We start from the raw sequence: 10,889 nt of genomic DNA on the forward strand, positions 1-10,889 counted from the left end.
CTGCTATAGCTAAACAAAAACACACAGCTCAGAGCAGTGGAGTTCAACAGCATGTATATGTGGAATGAAAACTGTTCATTGTGTGCTGCACAAGAGGTCGGGTCTGTTTTATACAATAAATATCAGTACAACTTATTTTATCTACAAATAAAAAAACATGACTGCTCTGTACTCCCCCCCCCCCCCTCACCCCCCGGTCACCATGGCTGGGGCAACAGCAGTCACGTGTCCCGACTCAGCCAAGTCACCATTCATCAAGGCCGGATTTATACTTTTTCCACCCCTATGCCAATTTTCTTGCGCCTCCCCATCCATGTGCAGCACCCCCCCATCCTCCTCCTATTCCTTGTGTAGCCCCCTCTTCCATGTCTAATCTTCATGAATGGCAGCCCCCGTCAGTTATATACAGATTCTTTGGGCAGCTGCTCCCTATTTCCATGTGTTCCTCTTTATTTGCAGCCTCTGTATTCCATTTGAAGCCTCTTCTTCCATATATGGCAATCCCTCTTCCATGTCCAGCCGCCCCTTGACCAACTGTAGCCCAAGGACCGGGCTTTCGTGGCCTTTCCAGATATCCGGCCCTGCCAATCATAGCCCCACTATCAGCCCTGGAGCAGCTAATCTGTTCCCCCTGGTAATATGGCACCCATGGCACATGTGCCATGTTCTAGATACCTCCAAATCTGTTTTGAGCTAGTCCATCTCCTCATGGGGTATTCTCAATATCTTCTTTATTCAGCACTCCTTGGAAAGAACCTATTCAAAGATAATGCCAGCCTGTGTATTTGTCTGCACACTATTTTGGCTGTTTCACTGGCCACCTGCCGTTAAGCAACTGTTTTTTGAAAATAAAGAGAACTCTGAAATCCCCCATAAGGAGAGGGACTATTCCAACATCGGTCAGATCTGTCCGTCTTCTACTGTCTGCTTTAAAGAGACTCTGTAACAAATTTTTCAGCCGTAGTTCTTCTATCCAATAAGTTCCTTTGCCTGTTCTAATGTGCTCTGGCTTACTGCAGCTTTTCCTAATTGCACAGTGGCTGTGTTATCTCTGTTATATGATCTAATCTGTTTCCTTCTGTCGGCACAGTCGGGCTAAAGCTGGAATGTGTGGAATGTGCAGGGCTGCTTGTGATTGGTAGAAGCTATACACACCCCCTCCAGGCCCCCTGCAGGCTCTGTATGACTCACACACTCTGCTTATGTGAACCTATCAGAAGCTGGTTAGTTTGTTTGTAAACACTGCCTAAAACTGTTAATTACAAGCCAGGTTTGCAGCAGAGAGTGGCAGAAACAGCACAGAGGGGCCCAGGAGAACATAATGAATAGAATGGTATGCTTTTTGCTGTAAAAATGTTAGAGTACAGATTCTCTTTAACCCCCTTGGCGGTATAAAAAATAAAGCCAGGGGGAAGCACAGCAGTTTTTTTAAATTTTTTTTTTTTTAAATCATGTAGCGAGCCCAGGGCTCGCTACATGATAGCCGCTGCTCAGCGGCATCCCCCCAGCCCCGCCGATCGCCTCCGGCGATAGGCGATCAGGAAATCCCGTTCAAAGAACGGGATTTCCTGGAGGGCTTCCCCCGTCGCCATGGCGACGGGGCGGGATGACGTCACCGACGTCGGGACGTCATTGGGAGACCCGATCCACCCCTTGGCGCTGCCTGGCACTGATTGGCCAGGCAGCGCAGGGGTCTGGGGGGGGGGGCGCGCCGCACCGGATAGCGGCGATCGGGTGCGCAGCAAAGTGTTAGCTGCGTCCAGCAAAAAAAAAATTATTTAAATCGGCCCAGCAGGGCCTGAGCGGCACCCTCCGGCGGCTTACCCGTGTCCAGCACGGGGTTACCGCTAAGGAGGTTAAGCAACAGTAACATAAGGGAAGAATAATTTACAGTGCATTGTAATCCGGAAGAAACATGCTTTTTTAAATTTTGCAATGTTTCTCAATACGGTAGTAGTGCTTTAACAGTTTGAAAAACATTGTAGCGTTGCAAGCACTATAAGACTAGTTGCTTACCTGTGTGATGACTTCCTGAAGCAGGTCTTGATACTCCCGGGAGCTCGAGTTGTTGAGGTCTTCAGTGAAATTACGATTGGTAACTTTCAAAGTAAAGTTTACAGTCACCTTAATTTCAGCTGGAGAAAGACAAGTAAGAGGGGATGTCAATGGATGACCTTTTTTGCACGGCAGCTTTGCATTTATACACAGTGGACAAGTATGTAAATATCTAGGCAGGACATAAAAATGCTAAGCTTGGCACACACACTGGATGACCTTCCGTCAGATGAGATGATTGGCCGACAATCTAAAGTGTGTATGGCCCAATGCCCATTTAAAGAGGAAGGGTCGCGAAAAGGGTCGCGAAAATCATAAAATATAAAACACATACAATTAAGAAGTACATTTCTCCTACAGTAAAATGAGCCATAAATGACTTTTCTCCTATGTTGCTGTCACTTACAGTAAGTAGTAGAAATCTGACATTACCGACAGATTTTGGACTACCCCATTTCCTCATAGGAGGTTCTCAGGGTTTTCTTTATTTTTAAAAGCACTTAGTGAATGGCAGTTGCTCCGTCCAACTGCCAAAATAGTGTACAGTGAGCAGGGAGACTGGCCAGCATCTTTGTAGAAATCTTTTTCGGGGAATGTCTCTATAAAGAATAAAAACCATGCTGAGGATCCCCTATAGAGAGATGGACTAGCCCAAAACCTGTCACTTCTGTCAGATTTCTACTACCTACTGTAAGTGACAGCAACATAGGAGAAAAGTAATTTATGGCTCATTTTACTCTGGAAGAAATGTACTTCTTATTTGTATGGGTTTCAAATTTTAAGATATTCGCGACAGTTCCACTTTAACCATCTGCCAGAGAAGATTGGTGAACAATAAGTGACAAATGAGCTCGTTGTCTTCCACTTACCTACATAGCGGGATGCTGCTCACGCAACACTGTCAGTGGCAGCTCCTGCTTCAAACTTTTTTTTTTTGGTGGGGGGGGGGGAAAATGCCTGGCTGGTGGGGCCCATTTGGATGATCAAAATCAATGTTTGTATGGCGAGATTTAGATAGTTTTTGCCTAACTCAAATGATAAAATGAAAGCTAACTAGTTCAGCAATGATAGGAACCAAATGATGGTGCTATTATTGAAGAAAAGTTATCTACAGATGTACTTGGCTAGTTGGCTGGCGTGCTTTAATCCTTACTTGCTAGCAAGCTGCTCCTGTGTGGACAGATCACAGACAAATCATTCCAGTCCCCAGCCTGTGTCTCATGACTACAAGCAATGGGAGAAGGATGAGGCAGGAGGGAGAGAAACATTGTGTGTGTAATTCCTTATCTTAGTAGCTAAGCATTGCTGGAGATTAGAGCTTGTATTTTACAGACAGGAAGTTTTGAATTAGGATTATTATTATCCTGATTCAAAATTTCCTGTCCATAAAAAACAAGCTCTAGTTTATCGGCTAATTTAAAAGAAAAACAATACGCTTTCAGTTTGTAAGCCTTCTTTAGACTTTATTCCTCTTGACTGACAATGTAAGTATAAATGTCATCCAGATACATTAATTACAAAGGATCTTGCAAGGATTGTGAGGTATTTATGGCAAATAGATAAGACCCTTGGTTTACTTAACATCTACAAAGACTCCAGCTGACATGGAGAGTTTTTTACAGACCCTATCCTGTTCACTGTGCACTGCTGGAGCCTGGAAACAGTTAACTGCATGTTACTGAGCAGGGGGGCACTCAGGGGGGAGGGGCACAGTGATTCCCGGAAGGGGGGGGGGAGGCAGTGCCTTAGTTTAGCAACGTCGATGAACATTGTCCCTAATATAAGCACAGCTCATGCCGGAAAAATAGATGAAGACCCCTCCATACTGGTAATAGTTACAACATACAGGACTGCAATTTCTCATTCTGTAGGTGCACATACTTAGGAAAACATCCAGGGAAGGGAACATTTGTCTGTGACTCCTCTAAAGAACACAGTTGGCCCAGGTACATGAAAGTGTACTCATGACTCTTATCTTAAAGTGGACATCTAGGTAAAGACCTGCACCAGGTTGGCCATCTGAAAGTTGCCCAGTTTGTGAGTTAGGTTTGGAAAGCCTGCTATTACATGTTAATGGGCTGTGGGTCTGGTACAAAAAGAAAGTACTACGAGTGGGTGAGGTGGAAAGCACGGTGGGTGAGGTCGGGTGAGATGGAAAGTATCATGACTTAGGAGCAAGCAGCAATTACAAGAGTGGTTTTATGTGGCAGGCCCCTGAGAATATCCCTTTGCCAATTTTAATGCTGCTGATTAGAGACAACACAGGCATGGTACAAGCTGGAAGGAGGAGCCATAGCCACACAGGGATACAGATAGATGGAGACTGGAAGGAGGAGACATGGCAGCACAGGACACTGATAGGTGCAGGCTGGATAAAGGAGGCATGGCAGCACAGGACACTGATAGGTGCAAGCTGGAAGGAGGAGCCATGGCAACACAAGCACACTTACAGGTGGAAACTGGAAGGAGGAGGCATGGTAGCACAGGACACTGATAGGTGCTGGTTGGAAGGAGGAGGCATGGCAGCACAGAGACACTGATAGGTGCAGGCTGGAGGGAGGAGACATGGCAGCACAGGACACTGATAGGTGCAAGCTGGAAGGAGGTGACATAGCAGCACAGAGACACTGATAGGTGCAGGCTGGAGGGAGGAGACATGGCAGCACAGGACACTGATAGGTGCAAGCTGGAAGGAGGAGCCATGGCAACACAAACACACTTACAGGTGGAAACTGGAAGGAGGAGGCATGGCAGCACAGAGACACTGATAGGTGCAGGCTGGAGGGAGGAGACATGGCAGCACAGGACACTGATAGGTGGAGACTGGAAGGAGGAGACATGGCAGCACAGGACACTGATAGGTGGAGACTGGAAGGAGGAGACATGGCAGCACAGGACAGTGATAGGTGGAGACTGGAAGGAAGAGGCATGGCAGCACAGGACACTGATAGGTGCAGGCTGGAAGGAGAGGGCATGGCAGCACAGGACACTGATAGGTGCAGGCTGGAAGCAGGAGGCATGGCAGCACAAGGACACTGATAGGTGCAGGCTGAAAGGAAGAGGCATGGCAGCACAGGACACTGATAGGTACAGGCAAGGCAGCACAGGACACTGATAGGTGGAGACTGGAAGGAGGAGACATGGCAGCACAGGACACTGATAGATGTAGGCTGGAAGGAAGAGGCATGGCAGCACAGGACACTGATAGGTGCAGGCTGGAAGGAGGAGACATGGCGGCACAGTACACTGATAGGTGCAGGCTGGAAGGAGGAGGCATGGCAGCACAGGACACTGCTAGGTGTAGGCTGGTAGGAAGAGGCATGGCAGCACAGGACACTGATAGGTGCAGGCTGGAGGGAGGAGGCATGGCAGCACAAGGACACTGATAGGTGCAGGCTGAAAGGAAGAGGCATGGCAGCACAAAACACTGATAGGTGCAGGCTGGAAGGAGGGGGCATGGCAGCACAAGACACTGATAGGTGCAGGCTGGAAGGAGAGTGCATGGCAGCACAGAGACACTGATAGGTGCAGGCTGGAAGGAGGGGGCATGGCAGTTACAGGACACTGATAGGTGCAGGCTGGAAGGAGGGGGCATGGCAGTACAGGACACTGATAGGTGCAGGCTGGAAGGAGGGGGCATGGCAGCACAAGACACTGATAGGTGCAGGCTGGAAGGAGAGTGCATGGCAGCACAGAGACACTGATAGGTGCAGGCTGGAAGGAGGGGGCATGGCAGTACAGGACAGTGATAGGTGCAGGCTGGAAGGAGGAGGCATGGCAGCACAGGACACTGATAGTTGCAAGCTGGAAGGAGGAGACATGGCAGCACAGTACACTGATAGGTGCAGGCTGGAAGGAGGAGGCATGGCAGCACAGGACACTGATAGGTGTAGGCTGGTAGGAAGAGGCATGGCAGCACATGACACTGATAGGTGCAGGCTGGAGGGAGGAGACATGGCAGCACAGGGACACTGATAGTGGCAGGCTGGTAGGAGGAGGCATGGCAGCACAGGACACTGATAGGTGCAGGCTGGAGGGAGGAGACATGGCAGCACATGACACTGATAGGTGCAGGCTGGAGGGAGGAGTCATGGCAGCACAGGACACTGATAGGTGCAGGCTGGAGGGAGGAGACATGGCAGCACATGACACTGATAGGTGCAGGCTGGAAGGAGGAAGCATGGCAGCACAGGACACTGATAGGTGCAGGCTGGAAAGAGGGGGCATGGCAGTACAGGACACTGATAGGTGCAGGCTGGAAGGAGGGGGCATGGCAGCACAAGACACTGATAGGTGCAGGCTGGAAGGAGAGTGCATGGCAGCACAGAGACACTGATAGGTGCAGGCTGGAAGGAGGGGGCATGGCAGTACAGGACAGTGATAGGTGCAGGCTGGAAGGAGGAAGCATGGCAGCACAGGACACTGATAGGTGCAGGCTGGAAGGAGGGGGCATGGCAGTACAGGACAGTGATAGGTGCAGGCTGGAAGGAGGAGGCTTGGCAACACAAGGATACTGATAGGTGCAGGCTGAAAAGAGGAGACATGGCAGCACAGGACACTGATAGGTGCAGGCTGGAGGGAGGAGGCATGGCAGCACAGGACACTGATAGGTGCAGGCCGGAAGGAGGAGGCATGGCAGCACATGACACTGATAGGTGCAGGCTGGAAGGAGGGTCCATGGCAGCACAGGACACTGATAGGTGCAGGCTGAAAGGAAGAGGTATGGCAGCACGGGACACTGATACGTGCAGGCTGGAAGGAGGAGGCATGGCAGCACAGGACACTGATAGGTGCAGGCTGGAAGGAGGAGTCATGGCAGCACAGGACACTGATAGGTGCAGGCTGGAGGGAGGAGACATGGCAGCACATGACACTGATAGGTGCAGGCTGGAGGGAGGAGACATGGCAGCACAGGGACACTGATAGTGGCAGGCTGGTAGGAGGAGGTATGGCAGCACAGGACACTGATAGGTGCAGGCTGGAGGGAGGAGACATGGCAGCACATGACACTGATAGGTGCAGGCTGGAGGGAGGAGACATGGCAGCACAGGGACACTGATAGTGGCAGGCTGGTAGGAGGAGGCATGGCAGCACAGGACACTGATAGGTGCAGGCTGGAAGGAGGAGGCATGGCAACACAAGGATAGGGGTAAGTGCCCCTTCTTGCCCCATCAGCAGACATACATGTAGCCGCAGAAGATATCCACTTACTGATGTTGCTGAAAGATGGGCTGGCATACTGACATTCTGCACCGTTAAACTTATCCGGGCAGATACAAGCTGTGCCGTTGAATGTGCCTCCATTTTGGCAGGGTGATGTGGAATGCTCACAGCGGGGACCTGCATAGTATGCTGGGCAGACACAATGGCTTCCGTTATGGTGACCTCCATTTAAACATGCTGCAATAAAGAAGGGGAAAATCAAACAACAGAGACAAAAATATCCTTAAAACTTTATGATAATGAGCTTTCTGTAGATCCAAAGGCCCATATGCCATCAACTTTTTCTCCTGAGTTTTTCTCCCAGGTGATATTTTGACACCTCGTCATAAAATGCCCTTTAAACCACCAGCAAGTAAGAAAATACTCAAACTAATTTTGGTAGTATTTGTTCATCCATGTTTTGGTACCTTTTCATTTGTAAAGTGCTGAAAAGTTATTTTAAAAAGATGTAGAAAAATTATCTCCCAGGAGAAAACTCAAAGGAGAAAGTTAATTGCCTATGGGCCAAATGGCCTTATTCAATTCCCTTTTTCTCCCACGTTTTCGCCTAGAAGATAATTTTAAATTTTTGGTTTAAAATACCCTTTTAGCACTCTGAAATTTAAAAATACTAAAAAGTACATTGAAAAAGTACTGTCAAATAATTAGGAGTATTTTCTTGCTTTCTGGGGGCTTACATTTTATTGATACGGTGTGAAAGTGTTAACCAGAAGAAAACTCAGGAGGAAAAGGGAATTGCATATGGCCCATATGGTCTTAGACACTCAAATTTAAAGAAAACGTGTGTATCTGGTAGTTGGAGGTGTCCAAAAAAAAAAGTAAAAAAAATTAAAACTGCTTAAAATAAGGTAAATATAATGACAAACTTTCGTAGGTTTAGATAATTTATTAATAAGGTCATAACAACGCGTTTCGTGGCCTAAAGCCACATCCTCGGGTAAATAATCCTTGTCCACAGAGGTATTTATCCCAGGGGGCATTTTAGGGAGGAGCTTAAAGGCGCTTTGGGCTAAATATAGCCACAGACAAGGTTTATTTACCCGAGAAAGTGGCTACAGGCCACGAAATGTGCTGCTTTGTCCTTATCAATAAACATTACCTTTGAACGTTTGTCATCATTGAAAATAAGCCTATACAGTATTTACCTTCCGTTTAAGCAAACTTTTTTTTTTGGGCGGGGGGGGTTATGCTTTTCTTGGGTGCCTTCAGCTACTAGATTCTGGTGTTTCCACTGCGTGGTGGGAGGAGGGTCTGAAATTTTAGGTTTTGTTTTAAAATACAAAAAAATTTATATTTTTCGGGGGGGGGGGGGGGGGGGGGGGGGGGGGGCGAAGCAACTACACTTGTACTACAAAGGTTGAATGGAGATGGTAACTTCCCACATGCCAATATACTGGTTGCAGGTTGTGCAGCCAGAAGAGTGTCAGTACCCATTTTCTTGTTCATTTACACTGACTTAAACACTTCAGATACTAAATCAAGTTGGGCTCCAGTGGCGTAGCAATAGGGGGTGCAGAGGTAGCGACTTCATCGGGGCCCTTGGGCCAGAGGGGCCCCAAAGGGTCCTCCCTCAACTGCAGTATTAGCTCTCTATTGGTCCTGTGCTCATAATAATCACTTCTATAGATACTTGGAATAGTGGTGATCATTAACAAGCTGTTCCCCATCCCCTTCTTGCACCTCTGACACTGTAGTTGCCATTGGCAGGTTTTGGTGCTCCGTATCAATTATTATGTACAGAGTGCTTGGGGGGCCCCAATGTAAAACTTGCATCGGGGCCCACAGCTCCTTATCTACGCCACTGTTGGGCTCCCATTTTGTTCCCTGTGTTAGATCGTCTTATTTCTGCGTATCATGCAACACAGAAAACTACTGATATAGAAACAATCGGTTTTACAAAAGAACAAACACAAAATAGTGATCAAAATAAAAACAAACACAAAATAGTGACTACCCTATTTTAATCCTTGAAATGGAAAATTGGTACTCATCTGAAAAGCCTAATGTCCAAATAACACATACTGTACATAGGCACAATATAGTGGATAGGCTACTGGCAGGGCCAGATTTATCATTAGGCACTGTAGGCTCTTGCCTACAGGTGCCAGATGATGGAAAGGTGGCTCCCTCCCCTAGTGCCTCCCTCCTTCCCTATGCAGAGTTCCGAGCAGAGTGTAAATGAGAGGTCCCTCACCCAGCTCTCGGCATTCCACTGACAAGACGTATCTCTGGCTACTAATGCTATGAGACATCTGTAGCTATGACAGGCAAGGGAAGTAAGGAAGAAGCGACAGCTGGGACAGCCAGCACACTTGCAGTGCGGTTCGGTGGGAGTTTGTAGGTTCCTGGAGGGCGGAGTCTAGGCTTCCAGGACATCGGTGCCTATAAGCTCCTGTGATGTAAATCCGGGCCTGGCTACTGGGGTATGTGAGCATGCAAAATTGTACTCAGTCTACTACTGCTAAATGTCTTGTCCTTGCTGCTCTCACCCCCCATGTATGGGGGTGTTATATATGTGTTTATGTATGTATTATGGAGGAAGATCTGTTGGAAATTGGTGTGCAGTGGGCGCAGGCAATAGATCCCTCTCTGATCAGATTCCATCAGAAAGGGATCTAGCAGATGGTCGATCTGGTGAACGTCGCCTAATGTATAAAAACAAGGAACACCAAGAGCCCCAATAGTGTAATATGTACTGGTAAATGGTTACTAGATAGAGTAAATATTAATACTCACAAACCAGGGTTACCATTAGGCAACCACTGTAAAGGCAGGTGGGGAGATTTTCCTGACCCCACTCAGGAATAAGAAGTCGCTCTCTGTAGATGAGAAAAAACGGGTTCAACCCTCCACCCAGGGTGGACTCAATATTATGCAGGAGAACAGAGGCACCAAGAGGATAAAAGGAAGCTAAATGAGCTTAAAAACCAAATTCTTGGTAAATAGAGGAGGTGATGAAGCGGGATCAAACCTGCGAAACGCGTTGCATATTTGGAGTTCATAAATACAATATATTGACTGTCTTTACTACAATCGTTGTGTGTCTACTTGGAGGAGGTAAGTCCACCACTACCTCCTCTATTTACCAAGAATTTGGTCTTTAAGCTCATCTAGCCTCCTTTTATCCTTTGGCGCCTCTGTTCTCCTGCATAATCGCCTAATGTATGGCCACCTCAAAGCAAACCTGAAGCAAAAAAAAAACGTATGATATAATGACTTGTATGTGTGTAGTACGAAGAAGGAATTGAACATTAGTAGCAAAAAAAAGTCTCATATTTTTATTTTCAGTTATATAGCTTTTTTTTTTTTTTATAACGTTGCATCATTCGGTTATATTTGCAGTTTACAAACCACACTCTGTATTTTAAACTATAAACAAATGACCCTTTGAACTTTCCTGCAGTAAAACCTTATCTAAACCTGTCTCTCACTCTTTCTTTGATGTGTAAGTGCTTCAGAAAACAGGACTATCTTCCACCCAAGTTGAGTCAAAAAGCTCAGAGAAGCTCTTTTGCAACTGAAGTTTCTGAAATCTTCCTGTACTGGAAAAAAATCTGAGACTCTTTTCTTTGGTACTAATGTTCTATTTCTTAGCTGTACTACATGTACAA

This window comes from Hyperolius riggenbachi, chromosome 8 (genome assembly GCF_040937935.1).
Source record: "Hyperolius riggenbachi isolate aHypRig1 chromosome 8, aHypRig1.pri, whole genome shotgun sequence".
Lineage (NCBI taxonomy): Eukaryota > Metazoa > Chordata > Amphibia > Anura > Hyperoliidae > Hyperolius > Hyperolius riggenbachi.